This window comes from Pteropus vampyrus, unplaced genomic scaffold, assembly GCF_000151845.1.
Source record: "Pteropus vampyrus isolate Shadow unplaced genomic scaffold, Pvam_2.0 Scaffold153, whole genome shotgun sequence".
NCBI lineage: Eukaryota > Metazoa > Chordata > Mammalia > Chiroptera > Pteropodidae > Pteropus > Pteropus vampyrus.
In genome coordinates, this window is record NW_011888934.1 from 447196 (window position 1) to 460840 (window position 13645).

At 37.5% G+C, this 13645-nt stretch overlaps 1 pseudogene; it reads left to right on the forward strand.

Annotated features, from left to right (window-relative positions):
- Positions 1-1311: 1311 nt before the first annotated feature.
- LOC111745388 lies at positions 1312-1430 on the forward strand (annotated as a pseudogene).
- The last annotated feature ends 12215 nt before the right edge of the window (positions 1431-13645 follow it).

A 13645-nucleotide genomic window follows, 5' to 3' on the forward strand; every position in this document is an offset into this window, starting at 1 on the left:
GTTTTTCCTCATGCTGCTCTTTTATTCTGATGGTTCCACATTGTACTTAAGGAAACCAATACCTTCCAGAGTGTGGTTGAATTGGCGCCACCATTAAGAAAAGGAGGTTACTAGGCTTTTTAGTATTGTGAGAAAATGCTGGTGGCCAGGGGAAGTTAAGTTGATTATTTATACTTAGGTAGTCCATTATGGGCATTTGCAACAGTTGTCACCTTGCACACTCAAAAAGTTTTCTAACTCTGAGTACGTGGGTCTGAAAGTACAGGAAATAGGAATCTTAATGCAAAATATTTTGGATGATCATATAGTTAATGTGTGGTAGATTTGGAATATGAAACTAAAAAAAATATATAAACTTAATCACTGGGCTATTTGTCTATCTACAAATATCTGTAAAGTCAGACATTTTAGCAAAAGTTTGAGGACCTAATTTTCCGAATTGCCACTGACCATGAAAGAGTGATTAGTTTTAGAAGATAATTGTGATGCAACACAGTGCAAAACAGAGGCAAGGATAAAGAAAATAACAAAGGTTAACATTTTTGCCATAAGTCCCAGCCATTTTTTCCAGCATGTTGCACATAGCAGCTTGGCAAATAGTTCTCTTTGATTATTAGACCTGTAAAAATTCTATTTGCTTCATAAAGTTTTTTTTTTAATTAATTTTTTAACTTAAGTATAGTTAGTATACAATCCAATATTGGTTATATTAGTTTCAGGTATACAATACTGTGTTTCAATGTTATTATCTCTTACAATGTGATCACCCCACTAATTCTAGTAATCATCTGTTTTGACTCTGACTGTGTTTACCATTGCTAACCTGTTTTTCTCTTCCTTTAACTTTTCTCTTCCTCTTCCTTTAACTTTTAGTCAGAGTTACCTTCCAGATGACTTCTTTCTACCACACTCCTCCTCCCCCATGTAGGAGAATGCAAGTACATGATAACGTTTGCAGTAAGAACATTGAAGAACTGCTGCCTGACTTCTAACCCAAGGCTTGGATTGGTACAGTCTTTTTAGCTTTTCAGTGTGAGTTTCAGGGATCACAAAGGTTTTTGTTTTCATACCCGAGATCTGGAGGAAAGATGAATCTAAATGGTTTTTAAGATAGCTATTAGCTCAGGATATGTATATACACATGCACACACAAATACACACATACATACGTATATACATACATACATACATACATACATACATACATACATATATATAAATATTTATATTCAGGAAAATGTATAAATAATTGGGTACAGATGATGCACGTGCAGGTAAACAGAAATCTAAAGTGATAAAAGCGGTTGTCCTGTTTATCGCCATGCCACCCTGAACAAGCCTGATCCCGTCTAATCTCAGAAGCTAAGCAGGGTCGGGCCTGGTTAACACTTGGATGGGAGACCACCTAGGAAGACCAGGTGCTATAGGCATAAAAAATAAAAAATAAGGGATCGTAAGTTGACAAAGTCCTTGCAATCTGTGAGGTCAACCAAGGGTCACCTCACTTAAAAAAAAAAAAAGAGGTTTCCTTTGTGGATACCTTTCTAGGCTTGATCTCTATATTTTTGGATTTGACTCAGTGAAAATCTTTACTGAGCACCTAGTGCATGCCAAACACTCTGCTACATTAAGAGGGCTTGGGGGCCTATACGGAGCCTATGCTACAGTCCAGATGGGATACAGGAAGGATGAAGAGAGAATATATATTATTATAGCACAAAGCAGAATAAAATGTAGTATACAATGGGCTTTGATATTATAGCGGAAGAGAGCATAGTTTATCAGTGGGGTCAGGAAATGCATTACTAAGGTGATGGCGTTGCTGGTCATGAAGGACAGACAGGATTTTGGCAGGTGAGGAGGCATTACAATGAGAGAGAATAGTAAGAGCAAAGCACAGTGGTCCATTAAGGGTAGAGGAAGGGAAATACAGGATGGCTGTGTTTATATTGTGAATACTGACCTGCATGTACACAGTTGCCTGTGCTGTCCTTGAACCACTGTTTACTCCAGAGCACCACATCCTCCTGCCTCTTTGCCAATCTTACCGACCTCTGGTTCTCAGTCACCTTTCTTGGCTGCTCTTCCTTAGTCTGAGCTCTACATGTTGAAGGGCTCCCGCATCAGCTTTTTTTTTTTTTTTTTTAGCTCTCTTCTCCTAAGTTGCTGTAATTTAAGTATTAAATATTTAACATCTACATGCCAGTGACCTCCAAATCAGTAACTTTCCCCATGACACATGCCCTGACCTCTAAGCCATATATCAAATCATCTACCCAACATCTTTACATTTGCTTTCTAAATTTCTAGGCCCAAATCAGAACTCTTGATTCTTTGCTTCTCCCCTCTGCTAGAAATTCCGCTCTTCCACCAATCTTCTCCATCTTAGTTAATGGGCCTGCCATCCCACCAGTTGCTTAGGCCCTCCAAACTAGGAGCTATTCTAAATAGAGCCTTTTCTCTCACCCTTACCATATTATAACAAATCTTTTGAGTTTACTGTTACGCCACCCCAAACAGGTGACTATTGTTTTTGTTATGAGCCTTATCGTAGTAAGATTTGCCTCCAAATGTACATAAATTGCTTTGATAAAAATAAATATTAAATTTAAAAAAGATTAAATTTACAGAGATCGTCTCTTGATTCCTTTTCAGAAATTAACTCATAAGCCATCCAGACATGCCATATAGTCTTCAGTTTGTATGTGTGTTGGAATTTATTTCTCTCATCTTTCAAAAGAGCTTCTACATTCTCTTGCCTTTCAGACCCAGCTGCTATGGATTAGATACACAAAAATTTGTCCCTGTATGTCTGTTATATAGTGATAATAACAATAATGATGAAAATGATAGTATTACTGCTACTTCTACTAACTAGCACCTATTAAGCTCTGCCATTCGCTGCAATAAGCACTGTACATTCACTGATGGTTCAGACCTCACAATCACAGTATGAGATGGATACTATTATTGTCCTCATTTTATACCTGCCCAAGGTCACACAGCTGGGAAGTGGCAGAGAACCAGACATAAACCTATTTCCGTTAGGCTCTAAAGCCCATGCTTTTAACCAAAAGTAATTTAAAAGTCACTGAGCAGAGGTAAATAAAGCTTATGGTGCAAAGAACATTTTGGCTGGCTACAGTGAGGAAGACATTAAGGCAAACCTCTAGATAGATGATATAGTATTAAAAATAGATCCTATTTACAACACCTTTTCCTAGGCCTCATACTCTATCCTTATGCAATTTTCAAAGTAATTTCATTTGGGGATACGCTGAAGAATTGCCATTCATTTTTTTTTTTTCCTCAGTCCCTCCAATTGATAACTTCAATGACATCAGAAGTGAAAAGAGAGAAATTAGGGAGAAACATGAACCTAACAAGAGGATAATTAAATTACTAGAAAAAATTTCTAAGGGAAGAACACTACTTTGCAGCAATTTCAAGCTTTTTTCTTTCTGTACCAAATAAGCCTGAATGAAAACAGAAGAAATTGAATTAATCGGGATAAACCAGGTTATGCAATGGTAACAAACAACCTCAAAATCTCAGTGGCATAAAGCAAAGGATTATTCTCGCTCATGACACATGACCCTCAATGGTCACAGTCCAGGATATATTATCCTTCTATTCAGCTTCTGTTTGTACCCCTATTTCTTCATTCTGGGCATAAAGGCTATTTTTGGCTTCATGTAGAAACTGCCTCAGGAACATCCCCTGGACACAGAAGTTTTTGGAATTATCATTGATTTTGTTTGAGATTTTGGAAGCAGATGAGAGTGTGAGTCGGCTCTGCCATCTACTCGTGTGCCATTGTGCAATGTCTTAACTTCTCTCAGTTTTAGCTTCCTTATTTGAACAGAGTTGTTATTCATTATTTGAACAGAGAAATTGATTGGATTTGAGAGAAGGCTAGAGATAATATTAGTAGAAATTGTTGATGAATTGGGTGAGGCAGAGGGAGGAGGCAAGGATGACTACTAGGTTTCTATCTCAAGTAACTGGGTGGTGATTCTTTTACTGAGGAGGAAGTAAGAGAATTGTGGATGTGTGGGGGGGGCGGGGGGAGATCAATTTTGGACATGAGGATTTGAAATGCTTGCTATACATATAAGTGGAAATGCTGAGTTGGAATTTTAATGGTGCACAAGTGAGTGGTCTGGACTGATAATAGAGATTTAAAAGTCCTTTGCACAAAGAAGATAATTGAAGCTATAGGAGTAGATGAGATATACTGCAAATGAGGAGGAAAGAAAGCCTAGGGTAGGCCCTGAGAACTTTTTTATTTAATGCTCTCCTAGAGGGTAGAGGATTCTTCAAAAAAAGTTTGTTTTTATGACACCACACTTTCTTCTTTTCCTCTTACCATTCTGGACACTGTAAAACTGCAGCTTTTTTTTTTTTTTTTTTTTCCTGTGAGGAATAAGATTATGTTGACTACTTAGAGTGTTGGTGGAGAGGCAGGTTTTGGTAGGTTTCCTCAATAGAGATGTGTAAGTTTAAAAATAATTACTAAGGAGAATAGGAAGGAATGTTGATAAGTGAAAGGATTGAGGAGATGTATTGAAGTCCTAAGATAAGAGACCATATATTTCTTATGACAAAAATCTTAATAGTTATAACATTTTACTTAGGAGTGCTCAGCCTTCTAAGCACCAAGATGACATTGATCCTGTGCTGGGAGTTTGCCAGGTGAGTGCAATATAGGAAGATACATGTATGGATTTTAAGATGCATTGGTGAGTAGTTCAGATTGCAATTACTTGCAGTGCTTTTAGGGGAAGGTTGATGGACTGTGAGGAAATGAAGACCTAGGAGCTGGGAGACTCCATGAGTTTAGAGAGCAGGAGTATGTGAGTAAGGGTCCTGAGAGCACTAAAGGAAAGGTAGCTGGGTCAGAAAATGTGATATTTGCCATTAAGATTTTGTGTGTGGAACCATTCTTAGTGGTGATGAGGTTTGGGATGTATTTTTGGTAGTCTATGTTGAGTGGAGGTGGGATTTGTTATTGTGTATTTGAGGTCAAGAAACAGTAGATCGAAGGTGTTGGGTAGATATCCCACAGAGACACTAAAGTTTTCTACAATGATGGCGGAAGTTGGGGTTAGAGGGAGAAGATTATTATGTCTTGAGAATGTGTTCAAGAGGTCAGTAGATGATAGAAACATAGAAGTGTGCATGGTGGTATAGTCAGATGGCCTGGGTGCCAGGGTGGAGGTGTGATTGTTCTAAAGTGACATTAAGGAGCCAATAAGTTGTTATCTGTAGTTCTATGGTCAGTGAAATACACAACATAATGTTGTGCTTTTTTTATTTTACATAAGGAAGAAGATTCCAGAAGGCATAGTGGTGTGGGGAGAGAATCCAAAGAGAGGAAGTATAGAGCATTAAGGGGTTAAGGACACAGGAGGTAAATTGACTTTCTTTTGGCATACGATGATTATAGGAATGGAAGCCTTAGTTGGAATTAATTGACCACAGTCATTTGGTGACACATATGTCTAAGGGTCTGAGGTGGGATCTGGCCAAGTCATGTGTGGGCTGGCTCACTGTGTGAACACCGAAGTCATGAAGGATCTGACCATGGCCTGCCTCCTGTGTGGAGGGTGGGGGATCAGGCCTCTTCTCCCTGGGGGTGGTCTCAGGATGTGTTGAGTGGCCATGTGCAGGACAGTTTCATTTAACATCACATTTCTTGCCTCATGGTAACCCTGAAAGGTGGCACAATAATAATGATTATAAAATATCTGCCTTTTCTCCATCCCTGGAGTTGTGAAGATTCAGTGCGATCATTTGTGGGAAAGCACTTTAATAACTCTAATCACTGAATGTATGCTAAGATTTATTGTTACTCACACCTTTGATGTATTTCTCTTTTGCTCATCCATGTATTTGTAACATAGTTCCTAGGATAATAAGGGTTTCCCTTTGATAAGCCAAGATTTTTTATTTATAGTGTTAGGCTGGCACTTGGGCTGATTCTCTTTAGTGATTATGTAGGCTTGATGTGGACTGGCATCTTTCCCTGGAGTTTAAGTATCTTCCTCAACAGCTTCATATGGCCAGAAGCTCCATCTCTGTGTCTTTCTGTTTCAAAGCCCAGACTCCAATCTAGGCCACCCACCAAGTTCCTTGCTCCAGTCTTAAATACGCCTCCAGCTCCTGGCTCATTTGCAGAACTGAGATGATTGGCATGCCCTAAGCAAAGGTTGCCAATCTAGTCTAGTTTACCAGGTATCCCTTGATGATTTGACAGGAAGGTGTCCACAGAAAAGTGGTATTAGACTCTGAAAACTGCAGTTTTACAGTGTCCAAAGTCTTATAGACTTTCACAAGGAGAGGCAGATATGATTCTAACTAAGAAAAAGGCATTCCTTTATTAATGCCCCTACCTCCCTTTGAAGTTGAACTGAGATTGTACTTGAATTTTTGGATGCTAAATTTTCTTGGAAGGGTAAGGGGAGCACCACCGTGATGAAATAGATATTTTAGGGTAATTTCCAAGTAGGTTTATTAGCTTTGTTGTATCATCACTTTTTTACTGACAGTGATTTTTTTTTTTTTCCTTTCATGGCCTGGAATATGGAGACTGTTCTGGAGAAACTGCATGTCTTGAAGTAATGGGATGCACCTATCTCCACTGTTTGATGAAGCACAGCACACTTGATCAACTATTAAGAGTGTACACATTATTTTTAGTAAAATGTGATTCAGTCTTGGGAGGAAAAACTGTGCTGTACATTCCCTTTACTCAGTTTACAATATTCAGTGATGTATTCTTCTATTCAGCATCTGTTTGTACCCCTATCTCTTCATTTTGGGTATAAGGGCCATTTTTTGGCTTCATGTAGAAACTGCCTCAGGAATACCCCCTCGACGCAGTTCTTGGAACTATCACTGATTTTGTTTGAGGCTTTAAATGATTTCCTGGAAGCTAATTATCCCCAGTGACTTCTTTCTCTGATAGCTCATATTGAATTCTCTCCAACTCTCTGATTTTATTCATTTAAATCATTCCCAACTTCCTTTACATCTCAAGAATTAGTGCCATTTGAGTGATGAAGAGTTGACATTTACTAGGTAAACATTAGTTTGTTTAAAATTCTTGTTCAACAGGGACTTACATTTTCTACCTTGGTATTGTGACTTTCTGGCTTCTTGAGAATTTCCAAAACCTTGTGTGTATCCTTTATCACGGCACTCAAAAATTCATGGGGTGTCCTCATCAAAGCATGGGAATTTGGGAGGAAAGGTATTTTGTTACAGTCTCCCCTTTCCGCAATCAGTTTCTGGAAAAAAAATACCCAGTTGCCAAGAATAAACACATTTTTGATCCTTCTTCTTTTCTTTTTGTAGGCCAGTGAAAATTTAATACTTGAGTATTCTTTGTGGAATTGCACAGGCATATTCAGATGGAGAAGAAAGAAAACAGATCTATAATGTGTCTTTTATTTAGGAGACTGGACTTAATCATTGTCATCTTCAGTCCTTAGTGGTGCTGCCAAGGCAGTGTGGTCAGAATGAGGGTGGGATGTCACATAAATGAAGCTATGGGGAACATGAGCTGGGTTGAGTCATGTAAACTACTGTCTCAACTTCCTCACCTAATGCAGCACCAAAATGTGTTGTAGTGATCACAGAGTGCTGACCTAAAAGGAAAATGGAAGGGATGAACACACACACACACAAGCAGCTATGTGTCTAGAAAGGATGTGGAGAGCTGAGATATGAAGGAAGAATAAGGCATCTCTTTTGAAGTACATAGCCTACAGTGGTTAGTGCTGTGCTGGCCACATAGGAGGGGTTCTATAATGTTTGCGATTGAACAATTTTTTGAAAGAATACTATGAGGTACAAAGCAAAGAGCCCAAAATATCTTTATAAATCTTAAGAAGTAGGCCTTTGTATTCCATATTTTGCTACAAAACATAATTCCAAAAAGCAAACTGAGGTGTGGGTGAGGAAAGTAAAAGGAGTTGACAAAATTGGAAAGGGTTCAAAGTCTATCTTTTCTACCCAGATTGTTTTTCTCTCATTTTCCTCTTCCTATTTCAGGAAACTGAATATCCTTCTGTTTCATCAGCCTCTTATTTTCTGACTCAAACAAGATAACGACTATAATTTGTTGAGCAGGAACCATGACTTGCTGATTTTTACAGCTCCCAAGCATATCACAGTTCAGTGCCAGGCACATAAGAGGGACTTACTATATATTTGAATGTTAGTTTTGTCTTTACTTCATCTTTCTTTTCCAGATGTCCTTTTTTTTCATTCTCTGTACAAACATAAGGAAAACTTTCTCTTCATTCTCTCCCAATTTAATCAGCTACTCTACACTCCTATTTTCTTGTTAAGAGCTATGAACGAAACATAAGGGTCCTGGCCAATCAGGGAAAACAGACATTGAATAAATAACTATAGATGTGATAAATATTAGGGCAGGAAAAGTTTAGGATGCAAGATGATAATCAAATCTAGGAGATCATAGGAGGTATTCTTGGGGAACTGTGAGCTGAAGGAAAATAAAATTTGACTACATGAAACTGGGAGATCAGACAGGCAGTGGAAGTGTATTTCAGACAGATGGAATAGTTTGCACCAAGCCTGGGTTTGAGAGACAGCATGGTTTGTTTAAAGAAGCTGAAAGGTGGGCTTCTCACTTCTCCTAGCAGGAGAGTGAGAGTATAACTCTTAAGAGGACTCTATTTGACTCCTTTCTAGTGGCATGTGTGGTCTCTGCAATGACAATAACATCGGTATTGCAATACTGAATACTCTTTTGGTAAGCATAGGTACATGCTTTTTCAATTTGTTTGCTTGTTTTTTCCAAGTCATGGACAGTAAACCAACAAATGAAATGTCAGCAAGCTTCAATAGTATCTCCCACTAAGTTCCTTATTCTAAATTCTTGAGTTCCTTAAGTTCTACGACTGGCAGTAAAACTAGTGGTCAACCTATTAATTAAGCTCCAATGAGTATCAGCCACGCCCAAATCAGTGGTACATCCTATTAGGCTGAGCTTTTCCTGTGCTGCAGTAAAGCATGGAAGTTATCCCAGGGGCCCATGAGTTGGTCTTCTTGCCATAAGAAGTTGAGTTACATATTCCTGTAAAACAAGATGAGGGTGATGGCCTGACCTTTCTCATTGCAGGTTATCCTTCTTTTCCTTTTCTAGGCTTTTTCAGATGCTTCTTTAAAATTTCATTCTCCTTGTATCAAAATAATCAAGTGGGATAGAGGTGGGGTATACAGAGTGATAACCTACACCCAAACTCCTGTCTTGTAGGTCCCTAAGCAAGGTCTTGCACCCTACACTCCTCTGGCATTATGACATCTGGCTAGCCCATGGGTAATGGAGGGCAAGCAAGAATATTGTTAAATAACAGATTCCCAAAGCACATAGACTTTTTTCTCAAATTAATCACGATAGCCGAGAAATATTGATAGGCAACACAAATTGTACACTCAACGAACTTCATTAAAAGTGCTCCAGTATCCCCATCAAAGAGAGTGGAACACTGAGATATATATGATTGTACAGGTATTGGTGAGCACATTCTCTAATGCCCAGATGCCTCAGATTTAGTGGTGACAGAATCCCATTTATTTCATGAAAACCAAATAAAGTTTGTCCTGACAATGGTTAGAAAGTAGGATCAACATTACTTTATGAACATATAAGACTGTAAAATCATTTGTTATTGTCAAGGAGTTGGAGTAGGGTATGGGATGAATATACATGATTTTAAATTGCGTTTTTGGTGACAGAATAGGAGTCAGCAATGTTCTGAAGGAACCAGAGTTCATTGATTCATTAACTGATACATCAAAATTTATTGACCTATTCTATGTTCAGGCACTATATTTGGTCGGTCCTGAAGACACTAAGATGAATAAGGCATGGTTCCTGCCCTCCAAATGCCAATAGTCCTTGGAGAAGACATGTAAACAAATGAATATTATACAATATATGTATTCCAATTAAGGTAGGTAGGAAAGTCTAAGTCAATTGAATGGTCAATTTCACTTGAGGGGAGGGTTGTAGTCAGGGAAGACTTCCCAGGAAGAGTGATGTTTGCTAATGAGTAAGCATTTTCCAGAGAGAAAGAAGAATAAAGACATCCTAGACAAAAGGAAGAGTATATAGGAAAACAAAGTGACATGTGACAATAGAGTACATGGAAGAAACTGCAATCAGACAGAATAAGAATGTGGGGCACATGGTAGAGGTCATTACTAGTCATGGCCAAGGCCATAGAAGTGTAACATATGCCTGCCTCTGGGGCACACAGAGGTACTAACTTTCTGCAAAACAGTTTATATACTTACTTATAACCTAAGATAGACATTAATAGGAACTCACAGAACCAGAAATCAATGCATATGTAAATGACCTAAAAAGGCATTTTGTCCAGTGTAGTTGTTAATTTTGCCTAACCCAAAGGATGTGAATTTGGGAGGATACAGACCTGTAGTAGCTGGCAGCCATCTTGTGACACATGGGGCCTGAAAGCAGAGTCAATGCAGAGGGACATAGTGGACAGATGGAGGAAGATTAGATTCCTATGACATGATTCAAACCCTGGATAAGCCACACCTGAAACATGTTTATTTCTGGGCTCTTTAGTTAGGCGAGATAACTCAGGTTGAATTGTTTGCTTAAGTCAGTTTCTTTCTTTCTTTTTTTATTTTGTCAATTGCAACCTACCAGATACATCTAGCCTCTTCATTTTATAGTTCAGAACATTAATAATCCAGTATGGCAAAGTGGCTTGCTCTCAAACGGCTAGTTAAAAACTGGACCCAGGGGGAGAAAGATGGAGTAAAAGGGGTCAAATATATGGTGATGAAAAGAAATCTAACTCTGGGAGGTGAACACACGATATAAATATATATATGCCTTATTGTTAAAATATACAGCTGAAACACTGGATTTCGTTAACCAATGTCACAATAAAAAATAAATAAACAAATAAAATGAAAAAAAAGAATAAAAAAAGTCTATTAGAACATAAAAAAATAAATTAAATAAATAAAAATAAAAACTAGATCCAGGTCTTTTGACTCAGGCTTACGAACATCCAGCATTTTTAAAGCATCTGCATATAAGGGCCTACATATTTGTGTACTTTAAAATCTGTTTTGCAATAGCCACATATTTGAGAGTATGATTGAGTTTAGTTTAAAAATCATATTTCTGAGTGACAATGTTGTAGAAAGAGCATTCAACTAAGAGTCTGGCATTTTAGGTTCATGGTTTACTTTTGCCACTAATTATCTTTGTGACCTTGGTCATATCTCTCTGGGCCTCAGTTATTCATAGGATGTGATTATCTCTAAATCCCCTTCCATTTCTGAGATTCTAAGCATAAGTACATTCCATTTTCAATTATCCATTGTGGATCTTACGTATTTCTACAGACCCCAGGAAAATATTCCTTTTGAATTATTTTGATATTATTGGGTTCAACTCCACAACTATTTACCGAACACGCATTATGGGCTAAGTATTACAAAAACAAATAGTTATTTCTCGTTGGTATTTCTTACTTACTGTTGTATTCTCATATGCAGTTTGATATCGTTTGTAGCCCCAAAGCCTTAAACAATGTCTTCTAATTCAGAGAATGAATAATTCCAAATAAGAGCAGGATTAGAGAGAGAACTAGACTGTCACTGTGTATCAGTCAGGGAGGTGATGCCATGTCTCCAGCAGTCAGAGGGAGGGATAGAACAGAGTCCCAAGAAGTGCACACAGACCAGGAACCAAATGTGTGTGAAAGGTATATTCCTGCCCACACAGAATTGTTTGGGGATCATAAATCTTTAGAAGAAAATATAAATGTGAAAGTTCATGCTAATATGGTACAATTAACACTAAATATTAATATTATTACAGACCATTACTTTTTTGCATAGTATAAATTGTTTTACATACATATTGGCCCCTGCCATTAATTAAAATGTTATTTTCTCTGTTTGTTAATTTCTGTGAGGCTAACATTGTCTTCCACTTTATAAAGGGACATAGGAAAGCACTATTTGTCAGATGTTTCAGGCAAAAGAGTAAGAAGAGAACAGTTATACTGTTGAAAATAAATAGCCATTGTCATTATTTTATTTCTACCAATAACATAATCCCTTTACTCCTCAGAGCTATTTAGAACAATGTTTTCCCTATTCAAAAAGATTATTTAGAACATGTGTCAAATCATTACTACCTCAGCAAAGTAGTTTAAGAGCATCTGTGCGTTTAGGCTGGTAAAATATGAAAAAATCCCCTAGCATTTTTACATCAAGTCATGTGTATTTAATGTATACCACCTCAAAGAGGAACATTACCACCCCAGCATTATGAAGTGAGGAGAGAACTGAGAGATTTCTAAGAATATATGGGTGTAATTTTCTGTTAACTGAGAGTGATTGATAGTTCTTGGAAATCTGCCTCCAAAATAACCTGTTTGCAGCACCCTTAGTTTTATTTGATAGAAAGGAAACTGCTTGCCGCTTACTCATATAGTTTCCAGAAACTGTCTTTACCATCATAATTGCATAAATTGCTGTGACTATAATATGCAAAAATCTATGTTTACTTAATTTAGCTTTTTTAAAACTAGTGTTCTTTTGACTGTTCTTATTATTTCTATTTGAGAGTTGGTTGAAGTAAGAGCATATATGTAAAAGTTACATGTAGTCTAGATCTAAAGTTACCTAGGAGATTTTAATAAAATTTAAGGTCTTAGAATTTAAATATCATATTTCTAAAGAGAGGAGTCTTGTTTTATTTCATATGCATGGACAAAGAACAGCTATATTGCACTAGTAAAAATAGTTTCCAAATAAAGAAGAGTTAAAAGAACAAGGCAAGCTGAATTTATTTTATCTGAAGAACTTGTTTTAAGAGAAATCATGAAACTATGACTAAATAATCTTTGATGAAGTCTTTCAAGAAGTACTTGAGAGACTCATCTGTCACTTTAGGATACATGGCACACTATAAGTAAACTTCAGACTTCGTATATATTTGTTTACTTTTGCCTCTCAGTTAAAATCTTTGTCCATGCCAATACTCTCAGTGTGTTGCTCATTCAGATGCCACTTCTGGGAGCTGGAAACTCATTGGTTGGGAATGAGTTTCTTGGGACCATTTTGCTTTTCTCGGCCTTACTAGGTTTCTGTACTTCTGCATTCTCCACCCTGTCCTTGCTCTGAGTCCAGAGAGGGGATCTGCATAGTGGACCATGGTTCAGAAACAGTCTTTGTCCTGAAGAAGTTCTATCTGGTTCCCTAGGCCAGATAGATCAGTTTGCCATAAAATTTTCATAGGGCCAATATCCACTCTTTAGACTTCCAGTCTGCCACTGATATGCTAGACCATTGTTCTTCCATGTCACGGGTATACCATTGGTGGTAGAAGAGAGGATTTTAGGTGGTACATGGATAAATGTTTTATTTTGATTGCTATGTATTTTTGATGCATATGAAAAAATATTAGTTTTCATTTATGGCAGTGATATAAAGTTTCTTCTTTAAATACATTTACTTAAAAATTGTGAGTTGATTTAAAGACAAATATTAATAAGAATTCTGGAGGAACTCAAGTATGGCAGAACACCCCATGAAGGTAGCATGTGAATAAGTG